Source organism: Nansenia antarctica (assembly GCF_963989245.1).
Source record: "Nansenia antarctica genome assembly, chromosome: 6".
Taxonomy (NCBI): Eukaryota; Metazoa; Chordata; class Actinopteri; order Argentiniformes; family Microstomatidae; genus Nansenia; species Nansenia antarctica.
In genome coordinates, this window is record NC_137676.1 from 68345228 (window position 1) to 68359491 (window position 14264).

Consider the following 14264-nt stretch of genomic DNA (forward strand, 5'->3'; position numbering starts at 1 on the left):
AGTTGCATTTTGTGATTTATTCATTTTTTATTTTTTTCTGTTTATCGACAGTTATTACAAAACTAAATATTTACCCCCCCAAAAATGCACCCAACTTGGACTATAAAGCTGACTGTCTTCTTCTTCTTCTTCTCCTCTTCCCCAGGTGGACCAGTTCTCTGGGTGCAACGCGTCCAAGCTGAAGCAGATGGTGGCCAGCCTCCAGTAAGCAGGCAGCGGTCTGGATCCCCCAATGCCTTCCGCCTTCAATCCCGCCCTCCACATCCACCCTTATCTCTTCAGCCACCCTTCCCCAATCCAGTCTCTCCATCCGCCCTTCCTTTCCAATCCAGTCTCTCCATCCGCCCTTCTCTTCCAATCCAGTCTCTCCATCCGCCCTTCCCTTCCAATCCAGTCTCTTCTGAGCTGTATATACTGTCAAGGAATCCGTATTGAGAGTGACTGTCTGCCAGTATGCCTTCCACCCTCTCCCTCACCCCCCCTGCTCTCACCCGTGTACCTCGGTCACCAGGGATTGGTCAATAATGTACCTCTGTCACCATTGATTGGCCAATAATATACCTCTGTCACCAGGGATTGGTCAATAATGTACCTATGTCACCAGGGATTGGTCAATAATGTACCTCTGTCACCAGGGATTGGTCAATAATGTACCTCTGTCACCAGGGATTGGTCAATAATGTATGATAATAAAACCTTTTTGTAAATTCAGTCTTTGTTCCTTCCTCTGTTGCCCAGGTTATGAAGCAACGTTCACAACGTTAGTGGTCAGGCTTTTCTGAATCTGAAGTTTAATCAGAAAGGAATGGAATGAGGAATAGTATCAAAAACACACATTTTAGTCCATGCTTTACAATGAGCCCGTCCTCCAATTTCTACCTCCACCAGCCTCAGCTGTGGTATACACAGTACTTTGGAGCCGCAGGGTGCTCGGTGATCCGGTCACGTGACTCTGACCTTCGCATAATCTTGCGTTGAGGTCGACAGGAAATGCTGTGAAGTCAGTCGTCACCTGTGAAGTCGGTCCTCACCTGAATTGTTTTCATACTCCAGAGGAATGTGGGAGGAGTTCCACTATTGTCGTTCACTCAACACTGATGCATAATCGGCATGGTTGAGTGTAAAGATATGGTTGTTGCTTATTCTGTTTTGCGATAGACACGACTACATGTGGAGTACATCCTTTCACCCTCAGTGACATTGAATGGAAGAACAGCATTTCTCTACTCTCCAGATGAGGATTTTTAAAATTCCACAGTGAAGGTGTGGTCTCATTGACCTCATTTTACAATAGAAGATGGTGTTTAGTTTGAGGAGTGTCAATTTGTCATCTTTTCAGTGTCATCTTCTCCTTGAAAAGTTATAACTGGTAGGACTAAACTAAAGAACAGGTAATCCCATAGGGCATGAATGGAAGCATATTAGACCTGCCTATAAAGTCTCAACCCTAACTATACTATAAGCCTCTTTTTAGAGTATGTCATCTTGGCTATATACAGTGGGGAGAACAAGTATTTGATACACTGCTGATTTTGCAGGTTTTCCCACTTAGAAAGAATGTAGAGGTCTGTAATGTATGTATCCACTGTATGTATCCCTGACATATATTAATACTAATAATAAAACCTCTAGCTCTATCAAAACTCCCAAGCCAGCCGGAAGCAGGTCAAATATCTTAATGATATGACATGTGTCAACACAAGGGCTCCCTCTTGTGTTACCAAAGGGTTTTTAATAGTCTCTATTCGAGCACACTGCCAGTAGGACTACAGGTGGGAGATTTCATGACGACCACACCTTTTTTGGATAGCTGAAATCTCCAAGTCCAAGTGTTTAACACTGCTCACAAAAGGCGCATTGGACAACTGGCATGAATTTCAGCAGACAGCTGATAGGGAGGTACAGGTGGATAGGACACCATTGTTGGTTCGGAGAGACAAATCTGCTCATGCTGTTGATGAAACTACCTCTAGGTCTAGATGCTGACAAATAGCTTATTTTCATCAATTGAGTTTGTCGTGTTGTAGCCGGCTAGAATGTAAGAATGAATGCGGGAGCAACAACAGCAGCTAACATGGGTACTTTAATAACTCCATTCTATAACGTAGTAGTTAGACCAGGAGACCAACAGGCCGAGCGCCATCTAGTGGAAACAGTCGGTAATGCATCATTGTAGTATTCTATGTCATCTCAGGGTAGAACACAACAGTGATTCTTCTGATAACTCTATTCTCTGTGTCAGTATGCCATTTGAACCCTTTTCTGGGCACATCCTGGGAACATCAGAAATATTCCAGTTGGGAGTAGTGCTTGTAAACAGTTGGTCTCCCCGCTGTGCTACCAAAGGGTTTTTAAACATGGTAAATAGAAATCAAGGAACCACAAACAATATACTAATTATCGTAACAAATATATATTAACGTGTAATATCGGGTATAGTATGGCCCCAGAAGGGGTTATAATTGTTCTACTATCAAATATCAAATCAAAATCAAATAACTCGTTATTCAATCATTTAAATGGCTACTAGGCTACACTACTCGGCACCACTTAAAATGCAGATAAAGCGATGTCTCCGCAAACATTGATGGTTCTTTACTGGCTCCATACATCTCAAAGTGCCCTATAAGCATTGTATAGTACACATAGGGCCTGCAGTGCATTCGCAAAGTATTCAGACCCCTTCACTTTTTCCACATTTTGTTGTGTTATGGACTCAATTTAAAAATAATTAAATTAAAAGAATGTGCCTTCAGTCCACGCACAATACCCCATGACAAGGCGAGAACACTTTCTTTGTTTTGTTTGTTTTGTTATTTCAGTACATTTATTAAAAATGAAATACAGAAATACCTCATGTAGGCATAAGTATTCAGACCCTTTGAACTCTTAATCAAATATAGCCTAATTTTCTCACACGGTTTTGAAGGTAAACATTCTTGGCATACACTTATTTGAATAAAAAATGCACTGTGAATTAACGTATACATATATGTATAACTGTTATACATTAATTAATGTACCAGGCTAGGCTACTGTAAAAACACCTGTCTTTTCACCTCAGTCGTCTTGTGGGACAAGACGCCGGTGCACATTTGGCTACAATAATAATAATAATAATAATAATAATATTAATGTCAATAATAATAATATTAATATCAATAATAATAACAATAACAATAATAATAATAATATATTTACAATAATGTTGTTTGCTTCTGCTAATTAACGTGATTGCAGGTGTACCAGGTTTAAATTCGCGGCAGTTGAGTCTCGTGCTTCCAGCCGTGTGTCTTTCTCTCCTCAGACTTCATGCCAACGTGAGCTTAGTTACTCCGTCTGTCACGAAAAACTAAACTTTTTAATAGGCTAACATTCAGCGTTCAGTAAATAGGCTATGGGGCTACTTCTATTTGTCAGAAATGGGGGGAGACAACGAGAGATTTGGCATGAAAGAGGAACGGGAAAACTGAGGAAAGCAGAAGCAGGTGTGCCCAAGGTAAGCGCTTTAGCGCACATTAGTTGGAGCAACGGACATTTTATTTCTCTGTTTGGCTGTTGGCTACTTGATCATATTTTGTGTAGCCTATGATTGGTATTATATTCACTGCTCTGTTATTAGGCTACTTGATAATATGATGTGTATTGTTGGTAGCCTATTATATTCACTGCCCTGTTGGTGTTAGATAGTCAGTATTCTGTTGAGAGGTAGCTCGTACACAGTAAATCTTGCAGTGTTAAAGTAACACTTAAAGAGTTACATTTAACACTATTCCGGAGTGTATGGTCCTTCTCCAAATTGGATTTAAACGGACTCTTTCTCTAAGTGTTAAAGTTTTAGAGTTAAATTAACTCTAAATAGAGTAAAAAAGTAACACTGGTGTACACTGTTTTGTGTTGTTTAAACTAAACACTACAGGTTAATTAGCTCTGTGGAGTGTTAATATCACTCCCAGTAGTGTTGATAATTCACTCTTCTGTGATAACAAATCAACTCTGATTGAGTTAAATTCCTATGCTCATTAACACTGCATTGAGTTATTAAACGTTAACACTGGAGGGTCAGTTGACTCAGATACTGTAAGTGTTGATTTTACACACTGCTGTGTTGATAATTTACTCTCTTACAGTGAAAGACCAACTCTGATAGAGTAGAATTTTAACATCAATTAACACTGCATGGTGTCAAAGAAACTTGCCACTATTTGTTAAAAAAAAATGTGTGGTGTTATTTTTACACTTAATATAAAAGTCTAATTACAAATATTCCATGAAGTGAGTAAAAATGACAACTTAACACAAATTAATGCATTCAACAACTTTATTTTCAGCTCCCAACCATGTGAGCCCAAAATATCAAAAGATGGAGAATATACCATCATATACAAATTCACATGGTAGCTTCATGGAATACAATGCTCTCAAATTTCATTTGGAACTACAAAAGTAAACGGAAAAAACTTAGTATACTAACTCAAACCAGAGAAAAAGGAGGGTTTAATTTCCATGCAACTCAAATAGATACAATAATGAAATGGATGAATAACTCGGTTCAAACCAAATGGAAAGACATAGAAAAACAAGTAATATCAATATCAATAGGAACACTACCTTTTCTGAGTCTAAAGGATATTCAAAAATATAGTGGAAATAACAGATGCATAGAAAATACCCTCATAAATTGGAAAACTATTCGTAAAACGTTTAAATGTGATGACAAATGTATTTATTTGAGAGAGATAGCCAGTGATCCAGACTTTTTACCTAATAAAACAGACACAATATTAGAAGAATGGGCTAGGAAGGGACTACAGGTGTACTCACAGATGGTTACAAATGACATGATAGACTCATTAACTAAGGTTTCAAATGAGTCTAAGTAATAGCCATTTCTTTAAGTACTTACAAATTAGAAGCTACCTTATAACACAGCAGAGGAGATAGGAACAAAGATCACATATACTGATGGAATATCTGAGCAAAAATAGAAACAGCGAAAAGACAAAAATCTCAAAACTTTACAAAATCATGCAAGAAATCAAGATACAAGAAGATAACACTGAAGAAAAATGGGAAAACTAATTAGCAATAACAATTACGGATGACGATTGGAAAGAAGCATGTAAAAGAATATTTAAGACAACACAATCAAAATTCTGGAAAGAATTTGCTTGGAAAATAAATATGAAGATCTTCCTAACACCGAAAATGTTGTCAAAATATAGGCCAACAGGCAATGCAGAATGCTGGAGGAAATGTACGGAACGAGAAGCCAATCACACACACATTTTCTATACATGCCCTAAATTGAAAAGGTTTTGGGAGGCAGTTCAAGTAAAAATAAAAAATACATTTACCTTACAAAATCCTATACATCCAGTCAATATTATACTCGGTCTTATTCCATTAGATATATACAGAGAGGGAGATAAATATTTGTACACCATATTACGTATCACGGCTTTAAAGCAAATCACACGTAAATGGTTGGACTTAAACCCACCATCTGTTAATAATTGGAAAAAAACTGTTGAAGAGATAAAAGAAATGGAAAGAATTACTTATAAAGTGGGAAACCGTGAAGAGCAATTCACTATGAACTGGAGTAAATGGACCGAATGAATGAGTAGGAAGGAAGCCCCCCCCCCCCCTCCCCGATCCCACCCCTCTCCCTTTGTCTCTTACTTTTCTATTTCTATCCCTATAATTTCTCTCTTCTTTTTCTGTATTTTCTCTCTATTCTCTATTATTATTTTTTTGTTCTCTTTATAAAAAATAAAAAAACAAACAAAAATGATGCAGGATGAACTTAAACAAGTGAAGAAAACTTGTAAAGTGTATGAAATGAACTTGTGAAATGTAATGTACAGTCCTGCAATAAAGTATACAAAAACAAACAAAAAAGATAGTAAAGAAAACAGAACAATCCTTTAAAAAAATTGGAAAACCCATTCACACCTTTAAATTCTGAAGCTAAAAGAAACAAACACTTAAAAGAAAAATGGGGAAGTGTTGTACCTATTGAAAAGGTGCTTGGCACAAGATTTGACAGTAGAAGAAACAGAACTACAAGAACATATGACCAGGTTATTGTAACTGATAAGTTTGCATATGTTCCCATTTTGGAAACACTTAAGACAATTTTTCAAAATCCAGAACTTGCAGACATGTTCAAGCCCAGGCACATTCACAAGGAAGGTGTGTATGCAGATTTAAGAGATGCCACCTATTTGAAAGAAAGTCCCCTATTTTCTGTAGAAAAAGATGCCTTGCAGATTCAGCTGTTTTATGACGACTTTGAAACGGCAAATCCCTTGGGCTCTAAAAAGGGCTTACATAAATTAGGTGCTATATATTTTACATTAAGAAATTTCCCCCCAATCTTTAATTCCTCTTTGATTAATATTAAATTGTGTGCTCTTTTCCATGCGCAGGACATCAAGCGTTATGGGTTTAATTCCATACTTGAGCCCCTTGTCCATGATCTTAAAATACTGGAAAGAGAGGGACTTCAAATTCCCATGTTTAAACAAGTGATTCATGGTACCTTAGTTCAGGTCACTGGAGATAATCTTGGTTTGCATGGTCTGTTTGGCTTTGTGGAATCATTTGGGGCTCGCTATTGTTGTCGTTTCTGTCTGCTTGAGAAACATTGTTTTCAATCTGTGTTCTGTGAGGACGATCCGAAAGTTGTACTAAGAACTGTTGAGATGCACGCACAGCACTGTCAAACTATTCAAACAGATCCTACACTATCTCATGTATATGGTGTGAAACACAGTTGTCTGTTGAATTCACTTCAGTATTTCAACACGGCCAATAATTTTTCTGTAGACATAATGCATGATATTCTAGAGGGGGTTGGTCAGTTTGAAGTGAAACTTGTTCTGCAGTACATTAACCCTTGCCAGACCACGCCGGCGCGGGCAATCACGTGCCTATTTTCCAGAGTCCATAGAATCGAAACGTACGCACCTAAAGTGCTCCGGGCAGCTGTTCCTGAATCTCCAGGCATGAGTCTCTAACATACTTTTGTGTGACGTCAATAGACCAAGGGAAACCATATTAAAACACTTTCACTTCCGGTTTTGACTTCCGGTGGCATGTCGTGATTTGTTTGTTCTCCCGACCGGCGCTCCTTTAATTTCAGAACTATGCGTTATTGACGGCAATATTGGTCAAATACTTGACACCATAGCATTTGTTATAAATCGAACATAATATTCTGTGTCAAGACTGTCCGAGGGGGAAAAGAAAAAAAAGAAAACTTATAGCGTTTGGAGAAGCGGATGCCTTCTATCACACGCAGCAAACAAATGGATCCAGAAGCATTTGGCAAATTAATTAAGGACATTGTTCACACGGAAATCGCTCTCCTACGGGACGAGATGGCCAAGGAAAATGCCCTGGCTCGCCAAGAAATCTCTTCGGGCCTAAAACCTATTCAAGCAACACTGGATCGCTTAGAGGGCTCCCTCAAAGACTGCGTTTCTAAAGTACAAGCGTTAGAGGAGGCGGCGACGCACACAGGCTCCCGGGTGGACCAGTTGGAAAAGGATTACAACTCCCTCAAAGATAAGCATGATGTTTTACTCCAGAAAACCATCTCTCTTGAGAATCACTCTAGAAAGTTTAATATTCTAATTCTGGGAATTAAAGATGGGGCTGAAAAGGGAAAGCCGACTGCTTTTGTTCAAGATTTACTTTGCAGTTTGTTTAAGGAAGGAGTCGGCCCTGGACCGCTACTCTCAATAGCTCACCGTGTAGGACCGCAGCGCAGCGGGCGCGCCCGTCCGATGATCGCCCGGTTCCATAGCTTGGAAACAAAAACTGCTGTCCAGCGGCTATCAGCGCGAATGGCAGGCAGGCTGATCTACCAGGGGGATACGCTGAATAATTTCCCGGACATCCCGCCGGAGCTTCGTCGTCAACAAACCGCTTTTTCTCCCGTGAGGGCTCTTCTGCGTAAAACGACTCTGAAATATGGAATAGTATATCCAGCGAAACTACTAATCACCTTCTAAAATGTAACACACACCTTTACTACCGATGATCGCCCGATTCCATAGCTTGGAATTACCCAATCTTAGATTCTATCAGTTAGCGGTGCACCTTTGTGTAATGGCAAAGTGGTTTAAAAATGACCCAACATCAGTTTGGATTGATATTGAGAATTCTCAATCTAAATGCCCCCTTTGAAACCTGCTTTTTCTTAAAGACCTTAAATCTCTTTAAAAAGCATGCTCTAATCCTATTACACTATGTACAGTGAAAGCCTGGAATTGTACTCGTAAGATAGAGGGTCGTGCTGAATTAACTTCTCCCCTTACTCCAATTCTAGATAACCCCGATTTTGAACCAGGCTGTGCGGACAGGGGCTTTAAGAAACTGCATGCAAAAGGCTTGAAGGTATTCGGGGATATGTTTCAGGGGAAAACTTTACTGTCTCTCTCTCAGCTAGAGCATCAGCTCGGCCTTCTCAAATCGGATCATTTTAAATATGTACAACTTAAACATTTTATTGTTAAGGACAGCACATTAATAACTAACAACACAGTCTCACAGATTGAACAGATCTTATCTCTCCAAGTTCCTGTACGAATTAACACTCTATAAATGTGTAATCTCTATTTTACCGCCTACCTCCCTGGCCACTAAAGTGGCGTGGGAAAGAGATCTGGGTATCTCTATTGGAGCCCCAGACTGGCAGCAGGTCTGGACATATGCCAAAGATATATCTGTTTGTAATCGGTTTAAATCAACTCAACTCAAAATTCTCCACCGTAGACTCTGTATTCTCTTCAACATTAGGACGTACCTTCATACAAGAACAGAATAACAGTGCGACTGCTACCGTAGTACACAGACTAAGCGTCATCAAATATATATATATATATATATTATTATTTTTATTTATTTTTTAGCAAGCATCTCTTCCTCCTGTCTCCTCCTTTCCTCTCCTCCCCTCCTCTCCCTCCTGGTTTCACCACACAACCACTTTTTTCAGATGCGATATGTTATGTTGATGTATGTTGAAGGATACGAATGAGAAACTGGCATACTGACATATAACTCCTGCACTCAAAAACAAAATGTATCCAGATTCTTCCCCAATGTGCTGTAAATGTCAAACCTTTATTGGTGATTTTATTCACTGTTTTTGGTCATGTTCGAAGATACAGAATTATTGGTCAAGTGTAGTAGACGAACTGACCTTTATTTTTGATGCACCTATTGAGCTTAACCCTGTAAATCTGCTTCTTGGCTTTACCGACTGTCATATTACAAGACCCAGTCATAAGAGACTGTTTAATTTGCTCACTTTTGCTGCAAGGAAGAACATTCTACTATACTGGATTAAAGAAGCCTCTCCTTCAAAGAACTCCTGGCACAACATTATTATGAGCTGCATTCCTTGTGAATTTGTTACAGCAATGTTGCACTCCAGAACTGACCATTTCCACAGTATGTGGGATCCATATCTGGCCTTTATTGGCCCAAGACTGGCCTCTACATTACTGCAAGGACTGCGCAGTACATAAGTGGCTCTCCCTGTTTTGTTTTTTTTAGCTCTGAGATCATGGATGGATGGCTGTCTGATTATTATGTTCACGCCCTGCCATGCATACCCCCTCAAAAGAAATGTACCTTTGTACCCAGATTATTATTATATATATATTTTTAAATGTATTTATATATTTTTATTTGTCTGCTTCATTGTTTGTGTATTACTTGTATCTTGTTTGTTTTTGTTTTTTCCCCGTTTGTGGCGTCTGTCTCTCCTGTTTGTTTTTCTGTTCAAGTGTTTTGTGTTTTTTTGATGAAAAAAAGAAATTAATAAACAGATTATAAAAATAAAAAAACGATGCATGCATTATATGTTAGCCTCTCGAATCATTTTGAGAGTAATTGAGGATAGTAATGTTCTTTTTTTTTTTTTTTTTTTATTTGTTTTTCAGATTTTATCCCTTTTTCACCCAATTTGGTAGCCAATTTAACCCAACTTAGCATCCAATTATCCCCTGCCTATTGCATTTGGATCCGCCGCCCGACCCCGTGGCCGGCAGTCCCAGAGGAGGGCGCCAGGCAGACTAGGCTGACTGGCTCCTCGAGCCCAGTACCGTTATTCCGGCACCCCAGGGGGCGGTGTTGCGCGACGGATCCTAGTCCAGAAATACTCCTATACCCCCCCTCGGAAGCGGCCGGCCAATATGCCGCTTCCCCTGTGCCTCGGCCATTATCTGGATCTGGCGAGCCGGGATACGAACCCCGGCCCCGGTGGGCAGCATGCACTTGCGGCCAGTGCGTAGACCGCTACACCACCGCGGGGCGGATAGTAATGTTCTAATGTTCAAATCATCTACTTGAACCTGTGGATGTGTAGCTTAAATGTACAGTCATCTTTTTTATTTTACTAGTAACTATTTTTGTATATTGTATTCATATATTTTCCCATCATTACTTCGATGCCTTGAGATGTGGAATGTTTGTTAATTTAATGCTGCTTCCCGCAGTATCGTTTATTAATTGCACTGCTAGTTTTAGTAGTTTCTGTTACTGTTCTGTTTACTGTTCCTTTAGCTGTGCTTGTTTGCTATATGTAACAGATTACAGGCCAAAATGTTTTTTCTGTATATATTTCCACAAACTTTGTAATAAAAAAAATGCAGAACTCTTCTTCTTGTACTTCTCCACTGACTCAATGCTGACCATTGTCCGTAACACCAACAAGTATGCTTCTGAGCAGACCAAGATCAAGAAGCACGAGTGGGAAAACATTGATTTAGAGATGCTTTGTCACTTTCTTGGTCTCCTCCTGTACACTTCCATTGTGCACCTGCCATGCCTCCAGGACTACTGGAAAACGAATCACATCATGTCAGTGCCGTTTCCCAGAATGATTATGTCCAGGGACCGATTCAGGAGGATATGGTGGAACATTCACCTCAGTGATCCAGAGAAGGATGTCGTTAACGATCGCCTGAAGGGACAACTACAGTATGACAAGCTGTTTCGCATGAAGCCGCTGTATGAAGAGATCCGCATGGCCTGCATGGCATACTATCATCCAGAGCTGAACCTGTCCATTGATGAGAGAATGGTGGCAGGTATGACTCAATTCATGAAAGACAAGCCAACACGCTGGGGGATGAAATTATTCGTACTGGCTGACTCTTCCAATGGCTACACCATCAACTTCGAGATGTACACAGGCAAGTCGCACATTCCAACCAGCGAGCATGGAGTCTCTTATGATGCAGTGATGAATCTCATATGTCCGCAGTGGCTAGGGAGTGGATATCATATTTATATGGACAACTGGTACACCAGCCCAAAACTGTTCACTGACCTGCACACCATGAACTACGGAGCCTGCGGCACGTACAGAGAGAATAGGAAGGACATTCCCAGAGGCAGAGAGAATGCCATACTGAAGAATGCAGAGAGAGGCAAACTGAGGTGGATCCGAGAGGGGGCCCTGGTCTTCATGAAGTGGATGGACACGAAGGTCGTGTCTATCTGCTCCACTCTCCATCCTGCTTATACTGTTGGTGACACGATCCCGAGAAAGGTGAAGGAAGGTAACATCTGGTCGGTGAAAGACGTGCCATGCCCCACCCCCATCAAGGCACATAATAAGTTTACACTTTTGGAGTGCCCAAACCTAAAATATACATTTTTATGTTTTGTATATAATATATATATAATTATTACTTAATATGTCTGATGTCTGTCAGATCAGCTCACAGGGTACTACTCAACCCACCGTAGAGCCGGCCGGTTCTACCGCACAATGTTCCTGCACTTTGTAGATATTGCTACAACGAATGCCTACATCATGCACTTCTCAAAGATCGGAGTTCTCAAAACGGCCGATCAAACACGGCCGATCAGTTTACATAGAGAAATGGCGTCGCCAGTCTGGCAATATTACACAGTGTCGGAAAGAGACAACAAATATGCAGTTTGTAATGTCTGCTTAAAAGAAATACCTCGCGGAGGAACGGCCAGAGAGAAGGCCAGAGAGAAAGAGTCGTCGAAAGAACGTTCGACGCCACTCACTCAGCTGTTACAGAGACATTGAAACGACAGCAACCATACGGCAACGACAACAAGAAACGAAAGGAAATAAATGCGAAAGTAATGGAATTCATATGCCTTGATCAGCAGCCCCTGTCTGTTGTGGAAGACGCCGGGTTCAAACGCCTTGTTTCCTGCCTGGATCCACGCTATACGCTGCCGGGGCGAAAATATTTCACTGATGTTTGCCTGCCGGAATTATATCAAACTGTCTACACGTACATCGGGAGCCTAGTGAAGGACAACATCGCGTCAATCAGCTTCACGACTGACATTTGGAGTTCGAGTGTCAGTCCTGTGTCTATGCTGAGCCTGACTGCGCAGTTTATCAATGCAAACTTTGAGCTGACTAAAGTGGTGCTTCACTCTCAAGAATTCCCTGGGTCACACACCGCAGAGGCCCTTGCTGCAGCTTTCACAGACATGCTCAACGCCTGGGAAATCCCAAAGGGAAAGGTGCACGTTATCCTACGGGATAATGCCAAGAACATGGAGAAGGCTATGAGGGACGCGCGTTTACCAAACCTACCGTGCATGGCTCACACACTCCAGCTCGCTGTGCATGAGGGGGTTTTGGCACAGCGTGCCATCATTGATGTCATCGCAAGTGGAAGACGGATCGTCGGTCATTTCAAACATTCCCAGCTAGCTTACTCCCGACTGTTCAGTATTCAAAAACAAATGAACCCGAACCAGCCACCCAAAAGGCTACAACAGGATGTACCAACCCGCTGGAACAGTACGGTTGCCATGCTAAAAAGTTTACTGGAACAGAAACGTGCCCTATGTGCTTATGCAGCTGATTTGGAATTGCCTTCCACGTTGGTTGTCAATGAGTGGAAAATCAGATTTCAGTGCTAGACCCCTTTGACGAGCTCACAAAAACGATAAGTTCATCAACTGCATCAGCTGCAGATGTTATACCATCCATCAGAGCTTTAACTCGTCTTCTTGAGAAAACAACAGAGTGACCACGGTGTGAAGACAGCCAAAGCCACGCTCCTGGAAGCTGTCAAGAGGAGATTCAGTGACACTGAATCTGAGCGCCTGTACACCATCGCTACACTCCTTGATCCAAGGTGAGAACTCCACAGGGAGAGATTCTTATGCGTATTAGCTTTGGCCTAAACATTATTGATAAAAGGGGCTATGCTCAAGTTAAAGGTAAAATATAAATACTGTGTTGTGTTATCCTGTAGTGTACGATGGTTTGCATTTAAAAAGCAGTTCATCTTAACTATAAACCTCACTCAGTTGGGTTTAGCTGTCAACTGGACAAAGAGTGCTCCGTGGCCGGCTCAACAGTTTTCCTATCTAGGCATTCAGTTGGATACTGCCAAGATGAGGGCCAGTTTATCAGCACCACGGAGAGTGACACTGACGTCAGCTCTCCGGGTGTGTCAAGTGACAAATACAATCACCGCTCTATCAATGATGTCCTTACTAGGACTGATGTCTGCAGCCCACACTGTAATTTTTGGGGGGGGATTTTAGTTCCTTTAACACATTTTTGTGAGTCACGTCAACTACATTTTGCCAAAAAGTTGACAACTAGAAATGTTATGTTTTAATCCATTCAACCTCTCTGTGAAATTCAAATAGTCCACTCAAATCAGAATGATGAGATCACTCAACGTTTCCAGTTGTTGCACATGCGCAGAACACTGCCCCTGCAAAATTCCATTTGTCAACCTGTGCATCCAGCAGCATTTCTCCCTCACCTCATGGAAAGATTCTAAAGAAGTGTGATAGCCTGTAGTAGGAATATCAAGAATATCAAGAATATCAAGAATATCAGGAGTGCGAATTACAAAAGGTGAGTTAATAATTTTATTTTTTAGAGTTTAATGTTCAATTGTGTAATAATTTTGCCGTTTGCCCTGCTTGTTAACTTTAGCTCACTAGCACCGCTGGACTGGCCATACAATCTTTCTGCCCGCTGGCAGATGGGCCGTGCTAGTTTTGGGCCGGTCGGGCCGCCTGAAAAAAAAAAAAACTAGCGCGGCCGAGCCCAAACTAGCGCGGCCCAAAATAGCACGGCATCAACTAGCGCTGAATCAAGCGGCGGCCCCCGTTTATACTAACACATGGGCTGGCCCAATCACATGCTTAGGCCCTGCTGTCCATCGGCCCCCTCCCCCACTCTGATCCCTCGGCCGACAACCCAAGTACAGTGTCATGTC